At 43.5% G+C, this 21589-nt stretch overlaps 1 pseudogene; it reads left to right on the top strand.

The window, feature by feature from the left end:
* Positions 1-17599: 17599 nt before the first annotated feature.
* On the top strand, positions 17600-18862 carry LOC128571162 (YEATS domain-containing protein 4-like; annotated as a pseudogene).
* The last annotated feature ends 2727 nt before the right edge of the window (positions 18863-21589 follow it).

Here is a 21589-nt window from a genome sequence, read left to right as displayed (position 1 = left end):
GTCGGAGCTATTTTCAAAAGTGTTCTCAATACAAAAATCTTCACACGATTATGGAAGAACCGGTTCTGCATGTAATTTGGACTCCGGGGGGGTTAACACAGCTGGGTCCATACACGGGTCCTAAATGTTACTGTTTGAGAGCCACTGAGAGCTGTTAGCTTGCCCCATATGACAATGTCACTTTTGTAGATCAAAATCGGGCAAATACTGACAACCCATTACGGTCAGTCTAATATTTCCTATTTGAACTTCCTCCCTCCCTTCATACTTGTTTCTTTTTCTCTCTCCCCCGCCCCCCTCCTCTCTCTCTCACTCTCTCTCATTTTGGGCAGGATCAGGCTCAAAGTATGTATGAATTGATGAACTTGTCTATTACATTATTCTATCCTAAAATGTATTTTTCCAGATTTGTTTTCTCCCTGAATCTCTCCCCTACCCCTGCCTGAAACTTCTTAGAAGGCAAACGACTTTCTGTTTGTGGGTTTGATTTCTTTATCACCACCCTGATATGAAATTTCAAGAAAAAGACACGTAGTCATCACATCACACGCAGTTCAGGTGGAAGTGTGTGTAAATCACAACCTCTCAGGAGAGAGTGCTAGAATCTGGGGGGGAGGGGGGTGCTCCACAATTATACAGGCAAATGTGATGTTTGCAGGATTTTTTCTCTATTCACTTATACCTAAAGCTCAGAGTGACCTCGGGAATTACAAAATGAACTAGAAAAAAAATCAGTTTTCCCCATAGGAACCAAGCATAGTCTCAGCATCCACCTTTGCTATAATTGGGCACTAATAATAAAATGTTTTATTTCAACTCAGCCTATGCAGGGGCTGTTCCTGATGCCTTTTAACAGTAGAACTTTGGATACAGCACAGCCGAAAGGAAATTTCCAATAGTAATTTCACCTGTTTCAGATGCAAATACACGGTAAGCTTCTTAAGCTGCACAGAACAAATAGGATATATCACGGAAACGAGAGAACTGTTTAATATTCAATTTTTTGTAATGGCTTGTTCAGCAAATCATACTCCCTGGTCAGATTGTTTTAACCATGTCCCTCTTGATTAGTGCATGAGGGGTCATGTCATTTATTTCTATTAAGTACCAATACTAATATCTGTTGTATAAGGACAATCATGCATCAGTTAACGTCGGAGACATGTTCTGAGAAATGTGTCATTAGGTGACCCCACTGTCATGCAAACATCATAGAATGATTTACACACAAACCGATGATGGCACAGCCCGCTACACACCTTGCTCCTGGACTACAAACCTGCAACACGGACCCAATACCGTGGGCAACTGTGACACGAGGTAAGTGCTTGTGTATCTGAACATCTAAACATGGAAAAGGAGGCTGCCGCACAGGCTCACACCTGCAATCCCAGCACTCTGGGAGGTCGAGGCCAGAGGATCCTTTGAGCTCAGGAATTCAAGAACGGTCTAAGCAAGAGCAAGACCTGTCTCTAAAAACAGAAAAACTAGCTGGACGCAGTGGTAGTCACCTGTAGTCCCAGGTACTCAGTAGGCTGAGGCAAGAGAATCATTTGAGCCTGAGAGTTTGGGGTTGCTGTGAACTTAGACACCACAGAACCCTACCCAGGGCAACAGAGTGAGACTCAGTCTCAAAAAATAAATAAATACATAAATAAATAAATATTTTTTTAAAACATAGAAATGAACCATAAAAATATAGCATTGTCATCTTACGGGACAACTGCAGTATGTGGTGCAAACATTGTTATGTGGTGCACAACTGTCCATGTGTGACCATACTGTGGGTTGAACACGGACGTTGATTTTGTTTGCTGTACTGGGGCAGTGTTAGGAAACCATCCGTGCAATCTCAATCATTTTCCCTCTCCATTAGCGCCAGATCTTGAGCTAATACCGCTATTAAAGTGGGATACCAAATATCTGTGACCTTATAAAAGAGTTCTTGATAAAGGGTAGAAATTACTTAGCAAACGTGCTCCCACTAACCCTGGCTGTGACTCTGGCAGACATTGCTAGTGGATTACAGCAGCCCTTCTCACTGACCCCAGGCATAGGCTCAGAAGTCTTGTCGAAACACCTACTAAAAATCAATCAGAATTGGCTCAACAGATGAAAACTCTTAGCTGAAACAGATCCACATGGAGATCAAATCAAGGACCTTGAAACAACAGGATAAATTGTTTCACCACCAGTTTGTTCCGTGTGGCCTCAATTAACTGTATCTTAACTGACCAGTAACTTCGGTTAAGCAAGTTTATTTTTCTTTGGGCTGCTGTCTACATGTAGGGGAGAAAAAGATACTTTAAAAAAACAACAACAAAAAAAGCACCCATCAAAGAATTACTGCACTCACCCCTGCAGATCTGGACAGTGCAAATGTTTTTAGACCAACAATCTGAACCCAAATTGTTTTCTCCACTATACTTCCAGTAGACTCACACCTTTCAAAGAAAGTAAAAAACATTTCTATTCAAAGATTAAAACTGATACTAAGTAGAACTTTCTGAGAGAATTCATAGCCCCTGATTTCACTTGCATTTTGGACTATGAACATAATGCTTTAACCAGAGTTCAGTGAGCATGCATTCCTGCCTAGAACCTTCAATAGCTCCCTATGACTCACGAAATAGCCCAGGCGCTTTTCTGTGCAAAAGACAGCATGCTGTGTCCAACTTTATATCGTGTGGCCTCACGCACCCCTCTCCATTCTATTATTCAACCTCTGTAAATTATTTACCTGCATTGTTTTCTCAGGCCCCTGTGCCCTTGCCTGAACTATATTCCCTGCTGGGCATGTGCTGTTTTCTCTGAGTAGTTAACTTCGCTTCATTGGTGCCTGATCCACACATGCAGAGTCTGTTGCTCTCTTCCCTAAATATAATTTCTTTTGGAAGCAGAATGGTTATGAACCCAGACCTTAGAGCAAGGCTGTCAAACTTGTAAGCCTCTGGCCACATGATGATTTTGTGGGGACAGTTTTTCCTTATCTGTGGTGTCTAATATCACAAAATGTATGCAGAGACCTTTTTTTTTTTTTTGCTAATAAGCTTCATTAGCATTTATGTATTTCATGTGTGGCTCAAGATAACTCTTATTCTTTCAATGTGGGAAAATGGGGCAGAGAGAAAAAAAAAAAAAAAGGTTGGCCACCCCTGCTTAGAGAAAGATTCCTGACAACAAAGCTTTCCATCTGCTTGCTAACTGTGAGTTTGTAGGTGTTATTTAACCTATGTCTTTATTTTTCTATCTGTGAAATGGGAATAGTAGCAACTAACTAAAGATTACGAACAGACACACGGGCAGTGTGCAGTTAGTCCTCAATTAATGTTAGCTGCTGTTGTCGGTGATAATTTTCAATGTCCACGTCTGGAAACTGGACACAGAGAGACCTTACTCTATTCATCCTTGTAACTCCTGTTTCTTAGCCTGGAGCCTGACATGGCCTGAGCACCCGGGCAAGGTGTGCTGGGACTTGCCAAGTGAAGAATAAGAGAATCGGAGAGTAAAACAGAACACACGTCCCCTATTTTAATACATACATGTTAAAAAAAGGAAGTGGAAAATACCACTTCTTACACATTAGCCTTACAAATAGCCTTTCAATGAGGGAAGGCACGGAATGATCACTTCTCAGAAGTCTCTCTGGTCTTACTTTCTGCCCTCGAGGGGAGGGGAGGGGAGGGAGAGGCTCAGGGAAACCTGATGTTGAACGTGAAGTCTTTTTTCTGTCCATTCTTTGATGGCCAAAAATGCAAACCAGCTTGTATCACGCAGGAGAAGACTGCGGGTGTGAATGAGCCTCCAGAAGGGCCAGGTCTCTGCAGCTGGAGGAGCTGGGTCCTGCTTGTGGTCAATGTCCCCCCTGAATGCACAGGCTCCGGAGCCAGATGACCTGGGTTTGCATCCCAGCTGTGGACATCTACCAGCTGGGTAACCCCCCGGCCAGTCATGTACCCTGTTTTGTCTTCTGTTACCTTGGTCTATGTTAGAATGAGGGATAATGTAGGCATGACCTCATCGGGTGGTTGTGAAATGAAACGAGATTATCCCTGTAAATCCCTAAGCAGCAGCACCTAGAACTGAATCCGCACTTCATAATGTGCGCTGTCATCATGAGCAGCGAGGGTCTCACAGGCATGGTGGAGAAGCGGGGACCAAAGGAGCTCTCCAGATAAGAAGAGATAGGCTGGAACCTGAGAGGAGGAATTTGGCATTAAGTAGAAAAAGGCAAGAGCACTTTCATCCCCTCTCTGTGTTTGGATTGGCTTTTAAATCAGCACAACCTCCGCTAACCTCAGTTGCGACACTGCACTGAAATGTTACTCCCAGGATCTGACATTTCCTTATTCTTCACACTACTGTTTTCTCCTTTGTTGCTCTGAAAATATGAATTAATGGTGAATACTAATGAGCCCCGTGACAAGGCGAACCTCCATCTAGATGCCACTAACATCGGGAGCTTCAAGACTCATGACATTTCTCCGGAGAGAAAATGTAAAGAAAATGTTCCCTGATTTCCAAACTCACACCGCCCAAGCCCTCATTTTCTCCCCCTTTCCTCCCGTCCAAGTTCTTTCTTTTACAATTTTTAAAAGAATCTGCATGAAAGTCTTGTGAATGAGATTTTGAACTTGTTCATAAGATTTTATGTGTCTACCTGGAGTAGACACAAAATTGCTTTTTTTTCCTTTTAAGTACTGTTGCATTTATGAAAATCTTTCTGGATGCCTTTTTATCATCCACTGCTTTTCCTTTTTTTTTTTTTCTTTTATAGTTTCTGATGTTGTTTCATGGAGCTTGGGGATTTGTGAAGTAGCCAACCACAGGGAGGTTAAGCCATTGACACTGAACACACAGTGACTTCCTAGCTGATGTCAATTTCCCCTCTCCCTCCAATAAAAACAGTAATATTTTTCTGCCGTTGGCATCAAAGACAATTTATAAATGGCATGGTCTATACCTACTATCTCAACATGATGATAGACTTTTGAGCATTAAAAGCCAAAAAGAACCAAAAATAAATGGCAATATTCAGGATTTTAGAATAAAGCCAGACAAGTGATTGGGTGCTGAAAACTCAGACAACATTCTTGGTCTATGTTAGTATTTATGCTAAAGGTGTTCTGTGCATTCAGCAGACATTTCACTGGGGAAAGCTGTAAGAAACAAATGTTACCTTGCTATTCAGACTGCCTCTGCACTGCGAGTTCCTTTTCTTGGCTGTGCTCTGCAGACCAAGGCCTGAACATCAACAAATGAGAAGAAATATCAAGAAGAGGCTCGGTGCCTGTAGCCCAGCGGCTAGCGTGCCAGCCACATACAGTGGAGCTGGCAGGGTCGAATCCAGCCCAGGCCTGCCAAAGAACAATGACAACTACAACCAAAAAATAGCCAGGCTGTGACAGGCACCTGTAGTCCCAGCTACTTGAGAGACTGAAGCAAGAGAATTGCTTAAGCCCAAGAGTTTGAAGTTGCTGTGAGCTGTGATGCCTCAGCACACTACACAGGCAACAGCGGGAGACTGTCTAAAAAAAAAAAAAGAAACAAAAGAAAAGAAATATCAAAAGGAGAGAGAGGGGCACCCAGCAAGACCCTGAGGCCCCAACCAAAGCCATCACAAATCAGACGCTGACCTCACCTCCCACTAAAACAGCAGCATTTCCCTCAGAGGAAGATCTCCTTTCCAAGGTGCAAATTCATGATCATAGCTGGTATGTGACCTGGAGTCTACTGGCACCATAACTCAGTTTACTTACCTGTAAAATGGTGATGGTGTTAGAACCTCCCTGCTCTGGTTGTCAAAAGAATTAAGTTAGATAACTAAAATATCTATGAAAGCAAGTAAAGGGGTTAGCGTAGATCTGGTGAAGGGCAGAAGCTTACTAAGCATTGCTGTCATTGATACACATAGACAGATATAATAACAAAGGAAGCAATCCTCTCAGCACCTCCTGCTCATTGCAGAAAACATTCTGTCCAAGACTTAGCAGGAGTGTGTGACTTTCTTGCCAAGGAAGCTCTGCACACAGGGGACCAGTTGTGCTGAAATCGTCCATTTCTCTGAAACTGTGCTTAGCCGTAATTCCTTAACTGGCTTTCTCATTTCAAACTAAATGAATTTCTCATTTACCGTTCCTTCAAGTCTGCTAATAATTTATTTATCAAATCACATGTAACCTATTAACATATACAGGAAGAGCTCTGTAAGCTGACCACCTACTATAACAAACTGGTCAACATACAGAGGTGTCAACATAAGGATCTAGGCCTGCTCTACTGATACGCACATGTGGTGCATGGCCGGTCTGTGAAATCAGGGCAACTTAAGGAGGTGGTCAGTGCAGGGAGGTGGTCAGCTATGGAGGTTCTGCTGTATATTCATTCAACAACAAATTCACCCGGGACCTCCGTCACTTACAGGGACCACCCACAAACTATGGAAGGGTCGCTGCCCCGGATAAAGCAGGACATAGGCAGGTGGGTCCCTTAAGTGAGACACTTAAACAAACAGCAGTGTTAGTGGCGGTGTGGCGTAGAGGTCAGGATTGTGGTCTCTGAGTCAGACTTCCAACCTTCATCGCTGAATAGCTGTATACCTCTCTATGCCTCACTTTCCTCGTCTGAAAAGGGTCTGAAAACGACACCTACTCCATATGGTTGGATGAGTCAGTATGTCTAAAATATTTAGAAGAATGCCTAACACATTATAAAATCATATCAATTCTAGTCTAAACAGGCAATACATAAAAATTAAGATTGGGTGTGCTTGTTACGGATCCAGCACTGTACTAGGGCTTTACACTGGTGATCTCATTTCACTGTCGCAGGAAACGCACACATCAACCCAGGGAAAGTTACTTGGCCTTGGTTGTACAAATGGCATAATGAAGTACCTACTTATAAAATTGCTGAATGGATTCATTGAGTTAAGATGCGTACATCAGGGCCAGGGCAATGCGCAGTAAGGACTTGGCAAAAAAGCCTTGCAAGTTTCAACAGCATGCCCAAGGCTAGGTGCAGGGCTCATGCCTGTAATCCTAGCACTCTGGGAGGCAAGGTGGGAAGGTCACCTGAGCTCTGGCAGTTCCATACCCTGCCTGAATAAGACTGAGACCCCATCGCTACAAATAATAGAAAAAGTAGGCGGGCATCACGGGGCATGCCTCTAGGCCCAGCTACTCAGGAGGCTGAGGCAGGGGATCGCTTGAGCCCAGCAGTTTGAGGTTGCTTTAAGGTATGATGCCAGGGCACTTACCCAAGGTGACAGAGTGAGACTCTGTTTTAAAAACAAACACAAAAACAAAACAACTTGCCTAGGATCATAGAGCTCATTGATAAGGGTTGAACCATGAATTAAAGCAAATCAGGCAATTGCCTTAAGGCGGTGACTGCCTGGACAGGATGAACTACCAAACACAGGTCTGAGCCTGGAGAAGGCTCAGGCTCCTCAGTCCTGCCTGGAGGATCAGGGCTCCCAGGGAGCAGATGACCTTCCTCCTTTCTCTCTTTCTTTCTCTCTCCTCTCCTTTTTTTGTTTTCTTTCTTTACCCGTAGCAACAGATTTCCCTTTACTTTGCTTTGATGCAATAGTAATGACTCAATATACATTTTTTTTAAAGGTTAAAAACTCCTGCAGGTCAAGAGAACTAACCGTTTATCACAGATCAAGATGTAGTCATTCCCCACGTGATCACACAGGACGGTGACTGGCTCCCGTCAAGGCTCGGCTGACTCAGCCTGAAGCTAGAGGAAAGCAAATGTGGTTAATTAAGACTGCAAGGAATGTTTAGACTGTGTGCAACCGAGAACCCGGCCACGTCTCCATGTTTTCCTGAAGATGGAATTCTGCATATAACTTGAACATTACTGCATTTCCTAAAGTTCCTCCTGATATTGTCAGGGAGAGACTGGAGAGGAAAGGGCTTAGCACTTTCAGAATTGTCCTGACGGCATGCTTAAAGAATGGTGCCTGATGAGAGAGGACAGTCAATCCAGAATTATGCTTCTCTTTATACTTCCATTATAACATTGAGGGTCGAGAACAAGACTTATGTCCCTTTGGGACCTCCGTAGACGGTCTTAGTAGTTCTCATATACGTGGTGTCCATAAAGGAAGAGTGAATCCAGGATGAAACAGGGTGGAACTTGATTATATCTTTGATAGAATGACAAGAGATCTTGGCTCTTTGGTGAGGGATCCCAAAATAAAAATATAAAATACAGATTTTTTTTCACTCATGACTTATAAGTAGGGCAGAACCTATTGGGTAAACACACCCCAAAGTTGTTTTTAAACCCTAAACAAAAGACAGCTTGCTCTCCTGCCAACGGTTGGCGCAAGACACTAAACCATACCTCTTCCCAGCCAGAGCTCACCCCAGAGATCCCCCAAGCACAGCTCCTAAACAAGTGACAGTCCCCAAGCAGGAATGGAGTGACAGTGGGGCCACCAACTCCTCCAAGAAATAAGGTGCTTATTCCAGTAACCCTTTCTTAGAGATTTATAACATACGTTATTCTGTTAAACATCTGCAAAAATAATTTTTTTAAAAAATGTAAAACATGGAAGCAACCCAAGTGCCCATCAATGCATGGCTGGATTAACAAGTTGCAGTGTATGTTCACCATGAAATGCAATTCAGCTGTAAAAAAGATGGTGACTTTATACCTTTTGTATTTGCCTGGATTGAGTTGAAACACATTCTTCTTAATAAAGTATCACAGAATGGGAAAGCAAGTATCCAGTGTACTCAATACTAATATGAAACCAATAGAAAAACAACTACACACCCACAGGAGGGGGGGAAGTATATTTAAGTGGTGCGGAAGGGGAAAGGAGGGAGAGGGGAGGAGTGAGGGGTATTAGTGAGCTCTCACCTAATGGGCACAATGTAAGGGTTTACAGCACACACCCTAGGTGAAGGGCTCAACTACAACTTGAACTTTACCAAAAAAACACAAGCAATGTAACCTAGTCATTTGTACCCTCATATTAATCTGAATTAAATAAAAACTTAATTCAATTGGGTTTAACATAATAATGCCCAAACATGTTTCACCATAGACCTCTAAAAGGTACATATTTTAAGTTACATCCATCTTATCTATAGCTATATCTCTCAGAGGTGGGTATCTATCTAGAGCAAATAATTTCTAATGAAACACATCTAATAAAATGCTGGTATTGGATGGATTGTCTTGATTGGGTTGAAGCTGAGCCTGGTCACAGGTGGGTGAGACTCTGTCCTCCAGGTAGCTACCTATGTGCGCGATTCCATGTCTATGGGAGGCATTGGCTGGGGAAAAGACTATGCTGGGGCCAAAAGGAGAAACTCTGGGTACAGGAATCACTGCTCTTGGGAACACAGGGAATGTGGAGGAAAACGGTAAGACATCCAAATTTGTGACAGCTACCAGCTCCACCCCACAATCCTTACATGCTCCAAAGAGCTGATTTTGAGCCCAGAACTGGTTAGAACTAAAAACTGTCTTTCTAAGAGACTCAGTCATCAGAGTCACTGGCTGTGTTGATCACACAACAGAGGGCAGAAACGGCAGGGGCTCAGGGCAGCTGTGGCCGAGTCTTACAAGGAGGTCAGAGTAGAGAAGCCCACTAGTGGCGTCCGTCCAGAGCACCCTGTGGACACCACCCATCCCAAGATTCCCCCAAACAATTAGAGAGATGTTGGGGAAAGAAGTCACAGTCATAAGGGCAGAGTTAGACAATCATGAGGACATTTTAGTTGGGTGCTCAAAATCTCTAAGACATTGAATTTTTATAAGACATTTTGATGTCATGTGTAAAATATCCCAGGCCACTCTTGTTTTATCCTTCAAATTAGACCAGATAATTTGGAGTTCCTCTGTCTGTAAATACATACTTGGTACAATCCATTAAAATCCTCCCATTTCAGAGCCTTCTCTATTCTTTTGAAATTGCCCACCAACAGCTCCCTTCTCCCAGCTTCCACGGGGGTGCCACGGTGTAGGTGCTGGTGAGTGGGTGGGGCAGGGAAAGGAGGCATTCAGAGAGTCCTAAAAACAAAACCCAAAAATGTCCCGGAGAGGGAACTGCGTTCTTGCAGGAATATTTAACCAGAATATAACTGTGAGCAAATGGTCAGGACAAACCCAGAGTGTGGCTGGTTCCACCAGACCCTGTCTGGGGCTCTTCAAAGGACACAATGAGAAGAAGACCAGAGGGAACTCACTGGACTTGTCTGGACTGGGAGGGACAAAAACACAAGAACGATCAGCAAAATGCAAGGAATTCAATCAAATCCTAGAATTTAAAAAAAACTCAAATGACTGTTATTTTTTGAAAAATTTAGAGCTTAAGCTGGGACTGCATGTTGGATGATTTAATTTAATGAATCATCTTCTTAGATATGATGACAGTGTTCTGGATGAGGAGATAAATGTCCTTGGATGATGCCAGATAAAGTAATCAGTGGGGGGTGTAGAGTGGTGTCCAATGATGTTTGGTAACTATTTTTGGATGGTGTGTGTGTATGTGTGTGTGTGTAAAGAGAGAAAAAAGGAATAGTTTGTTATAAAATGGTAGCAATTAATGAATCGTGATGAAGATATATGGTTATTCATTCTGGTGTGTTTTCAAATTTCCTGAAAATGTTGGATCTTTTGAATTTAAAAAATACTTTTAAAATAACAAAGAATAACAAAGAAGAAAAGGAAATGTTTAGGCAAAGCTATATAGTTACTTCCAACCCAGGTTTTGGGGTACAATTTTCTCTCCTTCTTTACAATGTGGCTCATGCGTTTTATATCCTTTTTAAGAAATAATGAAAGACTCTAAATGAGTGTGAGTCCCTCTGCTCCCCACCTTCATAAATGCTTCTGCACTCTCAGCTAGTTCAGCCAATCAGGAGACTCTTCCTCACCCTTCTCAAAGAGCACAGCCATTGCCACGCGGACAGTTTTTTCTAGAACCAAGAGGTGGACCTTACACGTTACGAAGAGCCAAGAGGTGCTCCTGAGCATAGTCCAAGTACAGATTTTAAATTCAGCACTTCAAAACCAGATTATGTTAGCCCAGCTGACCTCTGGCTGTCTGAAAGAATTCAGGTTGAACGATGTTATATCTGAGTCTCGCAGCAAACCTCCATCCTCATTGACACTGTTAAAATGGTCCCACAATATTTTCTTAAATGCCCAAATCAGAAAGTATGACCTTTGTGCCATAGTTGAGAAGATTCGGGGTGGATTTTCCAGAGGAGGAAGACCATGTAGGGTTAGACCCAAGGTCAAGGGAAGAAAGGTTGGAGAAAACAGAGGCCTTGGCCTACAGAAGATGAGCTTTGTGGAATGTGCCAACAACATTTCTAGACTGTGGGCTAGAAATGAGATGATTCTCTGTGGTCCCAGTTAGATGCCAGAGACAAGTCAATTATGACTTAAGAACAAAAAGTGTTTTTAAAGGAGAATGTGCAAAGACGGAAGGATGTGATGCCTCTATGGCTGGTACGCTCCCTGTCAGAGGAAGTATGAAAACAGAGGCTGTATGACCATTGCATGGGGGAGTGTTTTAAAGACAACTCAAGCATCAGGTGAAGGAATGACTTCAAAGTCACTAAGATCCTTTGCTCCTGGGGTCATGTTTCCCCCTGACAAAGCTGTCTGCTTAAGACGAGATCAATGGCAATGATGCTGGTCCCTAAACAGCCTGCCCTCTGCATGGGCTGTGTCCTTGGCTACTTGGAACAGCAGGGAATAGAACCCTGGAAGCCTGTGGCAGGGCACAGCGAGGTGGGAACAGGAGGCTGAGGCCCTTGGGGAGGGGAGGGAGACTCCTAACACTCTAGGTGGGTCTTTGTCCATCACTCCCCTGATCACCAGGTAGCTCAGACAGCCTGCTGCAAAGAATTCAGAGGCACTCAAGCTCCCAGCAGGAAAGCCATGGAGCCCTGTTGTTGGAAATAGCTCCCAACCTGCATCTCAGGCAGGTATTTTTAGGTTCTGTCTTGAAGACACAGAAACTTTCATACATTTCAGCTTCTTTGTCTGGAGTCAGTGCAACCCCAGACATGTCATTGAAGGGGGTATAATTGTGGTCGCCTCCACCCACCAATCTGAGCGAGTCTGAAAGAGCTCCCCGCTGTGCAGCCGGGAGGATGGAGAGCCTTTTCTGGCAAGGGAAAGTCAAAATGGATTTTTAAAAATAATAATATGTTGATCAAGAAGAGGGAGGAAATCTATTGAAGAGAGGGGGCTCTGCCTCGGAGCTAATATGGAGGGGAAGGTTACCTATTATTTTGAAACCTAGTCTTCGTTCTCCTTTGCAAGCTACAGAATTCAAGCCTGGAGGAGCTCAAGTCTCCTATTGGAGGATAGGAAATAAAGATGCGTGGAATCATCTGAGTTAGATCAATGGCTGTTATTAATAGGAGGCTCTCTGAGGAATAATTATAATTGTCAATCACTGGGCATAGCCTGACATTAAAAGGAGAAATAGAAGGGAGATCAAAATGATACAGGGCAGACATGGAATTGGTGAGAGGCGTTCTGACAGTGCAAAAGAGCCAGAAGAAGGGACGCGTGCGCTCCCGGGAAGTCTGGCCACCGTCTCCCCACAGGCAGGTCAAGAGGCTCAGAGACAACCGTCTGTCAGGCTGGTGTTCTGAAGATGGGTGAGTGGTCCCAAGTGTCCAGGAGGGTACTCAGTGCCTCTGTCCACATGACCATGTAAAATAACATCTAATGGCCTATGCCAAGGTTAGGTCATCCCTGTCATCAGCGAGCTTTGGTACCAGACAGAAAAGTAGATGGAGGTGAAGGGCGATATGGAGTTGGTTTAATTTAAATAGATGCTGGGCTATTTTCCATAGGAGGAAAATAGTGAGGAAATTGCCCACAGGTCCAAAAAGGAGATCACAAATTATCTGTTTTCTAAACTTAATTTGATTGGGAAGCAAACACCCACTTCATGAGCCCCTGGTTGAAAAATGATTAAGGATTTCAAGATGGCAACAGTGGCCATTAAGAATGCAAAGCCGGTCTGTGATCGGGGCCTTGTGCAGCTACAGGGCCCACCTGTGACCAGGGTAAATCCCAGTCTGATGGTCGTAGCTAAGATCTGGAACATAGGAGATGTGGGGCCTCATTCGAACCACAAAGAGACTTTGCAGATGTTACTGGAGAAATCTGTAAGAAAAAAAATCAAACTGGACTTGGTAAATATCAATGTTGATCAAGAAAAGAAAAATGTATGTTGAGAGAAGGCGGCTCTGAATTTGGGGATATGAGCCCAGCAGTTGTGTTTCTCAAGGTTTTGTTACACCCTTCAGGGCTTCGTCTTTAACACACAGCATTTAATCCAGAAGTCACCTGATCCGTGTGTGCGTGGGCACGCATGTACACACACACACCCAATCCTGATACTTGCCAATATTTGCTGAGTCCTTACAGTGTGATAGATTCAGTCCTGAAAGCTCTCATTTGATCTTCACAACTACCCTATAAAAAAAGACCCATTATTACCCTATTTTAAAGATGAGGGAGCTGAAGTTTCATGGGGTTAGCAAACTGGCTTAAGAGTCTACAGCAACTGGGCGGAGCCAGAATTCTGAGTTCTGATCTGGATTCTTAACCATCGGGCAACACTCCCTTCTTTGGAAAGCCCTGTCCCACTTTTCTTTTTATGACAGCTATCTGGAGTCATCTGTCCAGCTTGAAAACCAAGGGGAGAGAGGATAATGCACTCCGAATTCGCTTGGAAAATTAGATGAATCAGGTCCAAACCTCTTCCTGGCTCATGGCTCTGCACTTGAACAAAGGGGGAAAAGGGGCCCAGCCCCCAAACCCCCTGAGCACCCACCACAGCCACGTGTATGAGGATGCCGTGTGGGCAGGGACAGTAGGGTGTCACGTGCCACACCCGGCGGGGTAGCACCGAGCCAGGCAGACAGACCAAGAGAAATAAGTTGAAAGCCACTGCACAAACCCGGTAAAACTCTTCTCAGCTTCAAACTATGTTTTGTGATAGCCAGAAAAAAAATTTTTCAAAAAGGCCTGGCCCAAGCAAGTTGTAAAAGCATAAAGGGGAAAGTTAATTAAATTGTAACTTAGTTGCTAAGAAAACTTTGCTTCTGGTTGGAAGGAAATTCACCCTAGGGTGGGAAGCAAAAGTTGTGCAAAGCAGGGGAATGTGGTACAGCTTATTTGTACAGTTTTTCTTTCTTTCTTTCTTTTTTTTTTTTTTTTGTCATCAGGGAATAAGGGAATATTAGGAAATGCAGCCCGAGGATGCCCCCACCCTGGGATTCACAGCAGCTCGCTTTCATGAATGGAACTGATTATCAACAAGAGCCAAACAGAAACCATCTCGGCATTAACACAGAAGTAAGAAGAAGGCGGCTTGCCGGTGTGGGTCCCAAACAGGAGCTCACGGCCTGGGAGCCTGGGGGCAGGACTGAGAAGTGTTTCCCACTATTTTTCTAGAGCTTTCTCCTTTGGACATCTCTGTCAATTCCAAAAAGCTTATCAAAGGCAGAAATCCTCGTTGTGCTCATCGGAGCCCCTTTACCTGGCACACAGGAGTCTCAACAAGTCGAACAGACAACAGCAGGGTCCCTGGGGGAGCGCACTTCTTTGGAGTCCAACTATATCTGTTCCTTTAAATCTTTCCCTCTATACATTTTGACTTCCACTTATAAGCTGAGAAGAACTATTTGAGATCTTTCCTGACACTGCCATTTTAGTAAAAAAAAAAAAAAAAAAAAAGTACATAAAAAGAAGAATAAAAAGAAGCATTCACTGCATTATGTGTTCTTATATCTCCTGAATATCTGGGACTGGGGGAGAAAAACCATATCTGTGGACTAACCAGCAGTGCCCTTTTCCCGATGGCAGCCTCTGAAGTAATAATCGTAGCTCTTTTGAGGTAATAACTATTCTTTGCAATGTGTGCTTCAAATAATCCCCCAAAATGAAATCTAGTAAGTAAGAGTAAATGCCACCACCATCTTTAATTTTTCGTCCCAGAATCCTGAAAAGATGTTGAGTAAAAGTTAGGGCCGACTACATAGTGACAGGGGCCCTGTCCTATAATTGTGTGTATTTCTGCTCATCCCAATAAAGCTCCTGGCTTCATTGAAGCCACACCTTTGTATGAAGCATCTCTCGTGTGAGGTGACAGTTCTCTACTCCCAGGTTGGTGGGACCCCGCTGGCAAAGGTGAGGTTCGCTCAGCACTTGAGCTCAGCAGTTCCCAGGGGGTTGTGCCCTCTAGGCCGGTTTTGACTGGCCCGACCATTTCAGCTACGAAAACTTCCCAGGAGAGTGAGAAGCAGGATCTGAACACACACACCAGCTCCCCCAACCAGTGAGGGGTGGACCCTCCCAACCCTTATTCTTCCATTTAAATTGGGGAAGACCAAGACAAAAGAGAAAGAAAACGGGGTCCCGGAGAGAGGGCAGCCGGCATGGACGACCAAATGTCAGCTTGCACAGGAGAGTTATAATTAAAGGCCAGGATGACAGATAACCATAAAATCAGACTGGTTCCTTTCCACATGGAAGGAAAACATAATGTTGTCATCCAACCCAAGCTTTTTTGTAAATTGAAATTACAGTTTTATTTGGAGCTATTTTTAAAGGTCCATTAATTAAAAATGGGAAGCCACGCCAATGCAGAAATACCATAAAAGGTGTTAGATTTAACCATCACCAAGGACCATAATTAAAAAGATGATGTTATCTGAATATCAAATGCTTTGAATCCATGTTTGTTTTTTATTGAAAAAATAAACAAATTCAGGAGCAAAATAAAAAAAAATAGAAAAGATATGTGCAAAATGTAATGATAATGGTTGACTTCTAAACAGCCAAGGAAATTATAGTCATCATGTGTGGGGAAAGAACAAACACCTCTTAATTGCATTTCATTATAACGTACCTTTCTCTGCTCAGTTGTATATATTAATTATAAAAATCGTGTTGCAGAGCAGAGAGGCTCTACAATAGTTTTTTTCCCCCTTCCTCCCTTAATTCTGTCTGAAGCAGGATGGAAGAACAATATCATCTGTCATCCGCAGAAAAAGCTTTCAAAGACAAAATCATAAAAAGAATGAAAGGCTATTATATAAAAAAGAAAAAAATGCTTTGATTTCACAGATTTTCCACTTATTAATGTTTAAGGTTATCTGTTCTTGTAGAAAAGTATCTTCTCGTATTATTCTGCGTGTGCATGGTCGGGGAACATCACTTTCTGATGACTGTATCACGTGGCATGTACATTACGTCGAGAATGGTTAGTGGGAGGGGGAGTGGGTGAGGAGAGGTATTACTGTGAAAAGGTGCCACACAGGACATGAAGAATTTCTGAAGATGAGGCAAAATCAGAAAGTGGTGGGTTGGGGTTGAGGCCAGGGCTCTTCACAGAGGGGCGGCCTTGGGGCTGTACATGGGACAATGGTGGAGAGAATGGACTTGAACTCTGAGAAGACAGGCCTGCCAGTGTCTGAGATGATGGAATGGGGTAAGCCAAAGTGGCCTTAGAAATTCTGCTTTCTGCAAAATCTGCTGAAACAGGTGAGCTCCATCTGTTTGGCAAAGGTTGATGGGTTAGTCGAGAGAGAGCTGGAGATCTAGCCTGGGCTTTTTAGGAGATGTATGTGCATAATTGCTGTTTTCTGGGCAAAGGTCCATCACTTACCAGATTCTTGGCTGAAGCTGTAACCCAGAAAGGCTTAAGTAAGAGCTGCTGCTCTAGGCCCTGGGTACTCAGTGTGTGGTCCGTGAACCGGCAGCATTGGCCTCACCTGGGAGAGCTTGTTGGACAAGCAGGATCTTGGGTCTCACCCCAGCCCTGCAGAATCAGAATTCACATTTAAGCAAAATCCCCGGGTGATGTGCTTACACTTTAAAGTATGAGGCGTGTAGGTTGGGCCTGGTGGCTCACACCTGTAATCCTAGCACTTTGGGAGGCCAACATGAGTAGATTGCTTGAGCTCAGGAGTTCAAGACCAGCCTGAGCCAGATCAAGAGCCCATCTCTACTAAGAATAGAAAAAAATTAGCAAGGCGTGGTGACACACGCTTGTAGTCCCAGCTACTTGGGAGGCTGAGGCAAGAGGATCCCTTGAGTCCAGCCAGGAGTTTGAGGTTGCTGTTTGCTATGATGTCACAGCACTCTAGCCTGGGGCCACAGAGTGAAACTCTGTCTCAAAAAAACAAAAACATAAAGTAATAAAGTCTGAGGTGTGCTGATTTGGATGTCCTAGTGAGGATAATCCACAGTCATACATGGTTTTGAACAGTCATAGCTATTTCTCCATCTGTGGCTGGGGATCATAGAGGATCAGGTTCAGCCCGAGGCTCGGCCTCTGACTAAGATCTGTGGGAGTTTATCCCTGCAGAGGAAGCAACAATCAATACCCACATGAGTATTGTGAAAACTAAATGAGATGATGTATGTAAAGCATTTGAGGTCCTTCCAGAACGTGGCAGCCTCCGCGCCTCGCCCTCCCTGGGCCTGCCCAGGAGGAGCAGAGCCTCTGAGGGCAACCTCAGAGGGAGCCTCTGAGGGAGCCTCTGAGGGTCTCTTTTGCTGGCAGCGGTGGCTTCTTCCGTGGGACAATATGTTCAAGAGAATGGCCGAATTTGGGCCTGACTTTGGCGGGAGAGTGAAGGGGGTTACTATTGTTAAACCAATCATTTATGGTAATGTTGCTTGATATTTCTGGAAATAAAAGAGAAAAAGGTGGGCACACCCATCAGTGGTCGGTGTATGTAAAACCATATAGAAATGAGTGTGCTTGTGCTGGAGGCTGAGTGTGCTGGCATCTGCAGGTTCGAGCTTCAAGTTTGGAGCTCCAGCCAGGATGATCAAGGTTGTTTATAACGACCATCTGGGGAAGAAGGATATGTCAGCGTATGTGAAGAAAATCCAGTTTAAATTACATGAAAGCTATGGCAATCCTTTAAGAGTGGTACTAAACGGCCACATGAAATTACTGAAACAGGATGGGGTGAATTTGAAATAATCATCAAAATATTTTTCATAGACCCTAATGAAAGACCTGTAACCCTATATCCCTTACTAAAGCTGTTTCAATCAGACACTAACGCAATGCTAGGAAAAAAGACAGTGGTTTCAGAGTTCTATGATGAAATGATATTTCAAGACCCGACGGTAATGATGCAACAATTATTAACAACATCTCATCAGCTAACATTAGGAGCCTACAAGCGTGAAACAGAATTTGCAGAACTTGAAGTGAAAACCAGAGAAAAATTAGAAGCTGCCAAGAAAAAAACAAGCTTTGAAATTGCAGAGCTTAAAGAGAGATTAAAGCAAGTCGTGAAACTATAAACTGTTTTAAAAATGAAATCAGGAAACTAGAAGAAGATGATCAGACAAAAGACATATAAACAGTTCTGAAGAGAACTTTATAGTAAGCCAGACTGAAAATAAGGTGGACCTTCATGGAGACGTGGACTTAACACAAATGTTCCAGTGTTGATTGGAGGCGTTTTATATTCAGTTGCCAACAATGGATGGGTTGCTCACCAGTGGGCTCAAAAGTATTTGTACTGTTTAGGAAATCCTTAATGGAGAATATATGTGTGGAAGAATAGAGGTTGTATGGATATTTTGCCAACCTATCTTAGGGAAATTGTGATGTTAAACACAATTTGAAAAAATTTTTATTGCAGTATGTGTGTAGGTTTTTATCCTTTTGACAGGTATCAAAATTTCATTATAAAGTATAACTTGTATGAATTTTGTACTTCTCTAGTAGTTAGGATTAGTGATAAAAATTAATGTTTGTATTTGATTTCTTCCAATTCTTACTGTCTGCATTCAACTTATTTTGTATCTGGTGTGTCCAGTCAGTGTTTATTAAATACAGCTTACAGGTCCAAATAAAATAAAATAAAATAAAGCGTTTGACAGAACACCTGGCACAGGGGAAGCATTTAATAGCAGTTATTATTTGTATAGGTGTCCTGGATGTTGTCATATTCTGGAAATTATTCATGACATCAAAAATGTTATCATGTACAGGTCTAGAGATTCTGCTCTGCCTCGATAGGAGATCGTGACAGGAGCTCTCTCACCTGCTGTATCCCGGACGCCCCACGCCTGGGCCCCAACGGGCGCTTTCGAAATGTTAGTAAGATGAGCACAAGGGTGCCAGGCTCACGTCGTGGACATCAGTGACACACTCCAGGAAATGTAAGCCGCCTCTCCCCCTGCCCTGCCCTTTCTCTTAAAGACTTAAGACAAAAACAGAATGAATCCTTGCATTTGGAGGTATTTTAGATCTCATGAGGTTTCCCAGAAATGAGATGAGATAAAAGAGAAGAAAATAAGCAGAGATGCTCCCCGCTGCCCGCAGCATGCAAAAGCACTTCCGTCTTTTTAAAAGAGAGAAAATTGATGGATTCTGGGATCAGGCAGAACTGGATCCTAATTACTTCATCATTTCCTAACTATGCAACCTGACAAGTAACTCAACAGCTCGAGTACTTGGTGTTCTTATCTTTAAAATGGGCCTGTAATCATTAGAATGACTTCCGACGGTATTCCAGGTTACAGCAAATATTCAACAAATACTGAGCGTGGGCCTGCTGTGTACAGAACACTGTGCTGAGTGCTGGTGCAAGAAGGCACTTGTCACAGTGCCTGGTGTGGAGTAAGCACTTGGCCCCAGCCACAGCAGAGATACGCACTGTTGATACTTTCAGGGACAAGCTGTGTGCGTGACGTGCCTGGTGGGGGGTGTGGGGGGTTCTGGCTTGTGCAGCTGTCACCAGTCACCACCGCTTGGACGAGAGTTGTGAGGACTTGGGAATCACACCATCTTGGTGCCCAGTGGTGTCTGGCTTAGGGAAAAGAATCAAAGAATGGGTAAAAATAGCTGAAGTCAGCAAATTAAAGCGTCCTTTGCTGGAAGGACACATCAAAGTGGTGGGAAAATAAATCACTGGTTTAGGACATCGAAGACAAGTGCTTGTGACCGGTGTTTATCACGGTGTCGGAGACACAACATCCGAAAAGTAGAGCCGACCTAAATACCCAGGGATATGGAGAATCGTTTGGGAAATTAGGAAAGGGAACCCAATGGAATTTATGTTTAGCCATTTAAAAATTAAAATTATATAAATCTATGGAAAATACACAAAACTGTATGTGTCTATAATGCCTACAGGAAAATCTGGGTCTTTGATTAAGTTCAAAATAAAGCGTAAGAAATGAATACAGTTATGTCAGAGGGGTCCATTATGTTCTCTGCTCATTTTTCATTCAAAATCTTCTTTAATGCCACTGACTTTATTCTGGTTAAAAGTAATAATATCAATAATAATAGCCGAATACTGTAGTGCTGGATTAATGACTTAAGAGTGTTCCCAGTTTGGAAAAAAATAAATACTCCACAAAAGGTCCCAGAAGGAGGGAAATAAATAAAAACACATTGGAAAAATTAAATGTGCCCAGTGGGTAAACTGTAATTCTCTGGTGCCTAACAGTTTGAAACAGAATGTTACACAGATGGTCATGTGCCTGCTAAGCTCAGGAAAGAAGCAGGTACTCTTGGGAGGGAAAAAGAAAATTGTTGTCTTCTGAAAGCAGAGTCACCGTGTAAGTTCTCATCTCTCCTCAAATTTCATTCTTCTCCATACAAGCAGATTGTGGGTTACAGCTGCCTCCCAACAGAGCACATCGGCGTGTTCAGATGCACATTTATCAGGTTCAGAAAGAATGGTCCCCAAGTCCCCACATCATCTCTTCCCTGCTGGTTGACCTTGGGCAAGGTGCTTACTAACTCTGAAGTTCCATGCCCTCATCCTTACAATGAAATAATATCCCCCACCCAAGGGCAGTCTTGAAGATTCATGCTATACACAGAACACCTAACACAGAGATGTGCTCTGTGCGTATCTGTCGATGACACTGTTAATGTCACTATTCCATTCCATTCTGATCTGTGAGTCAGGTCATGAGCCAGGCTGTTTGGGATGTTTGGACGAAGAGCCCTTTCCAGTTTTGTCTTCTGTGCCAGAATTGAAACCCCAGCCCTGAGCTCCTTCCCATTGCCAAGTATAGCTTCTTTGTGACATCTGTGTCTTTCCTGTTTGGTAACTGGTGAAGCCTTCGAAAGATGCTTTTGTAAAGTAGTGATGGGGGTAGGGGTGGGGGAGGTGCATTAGTGTTTGACGGACTGTATGACACTTGTGTGACATCTGCCCTGGAGATGGACACTGCATTTATCACAGGATGGCCCCAGGGGCTGCCAAGCCCACCCAGGATAACCCCCTGCAAGCCAGCCTCTGCCTCCCCAGCCCTAGTTCTGGTTTCTATGGTAATGGTGGTCTGGGGGCCGATATTGCAGCCATCCTATTCGCAGGTCCCCGCAGCATGGCTCTCAGTCCCCACCCTGTGCTGCTTTCCCTAGTTCTTCCTCCTGCTAATTCGTCCTTTTCAAAACTGATCTGACCCTATCCAGCACCATGATGCGTGTGCATCTGAACATGCTGATTTGCTCTGTTGGGAGGCGGCTGTACCCACAATCTGGTTGGAGAGGAATGGAGTTTGAGGAGAGATAAGAACTTATTCTGTGAAC

This window comes from Nycticebus coucang, chromosome 2 (assembly GCF_027406575.1).
Source record: "Nycticebus coucang isolate mNycCou1 chromosome 2, mNycCou1.pri, whole genome shotgun sequence".
Lineage (NCBI taxonomy): Eukaryota > Metazoa > Chordata > Mammalia > Primates > Lorisidae > Nycticebus > Nycticebus coucang.
The sequence above is the reverse complement of the archived record's forward strand: the minus strand, read 5'-3'. Positions and strand labels throughout refer to the sequence as shown.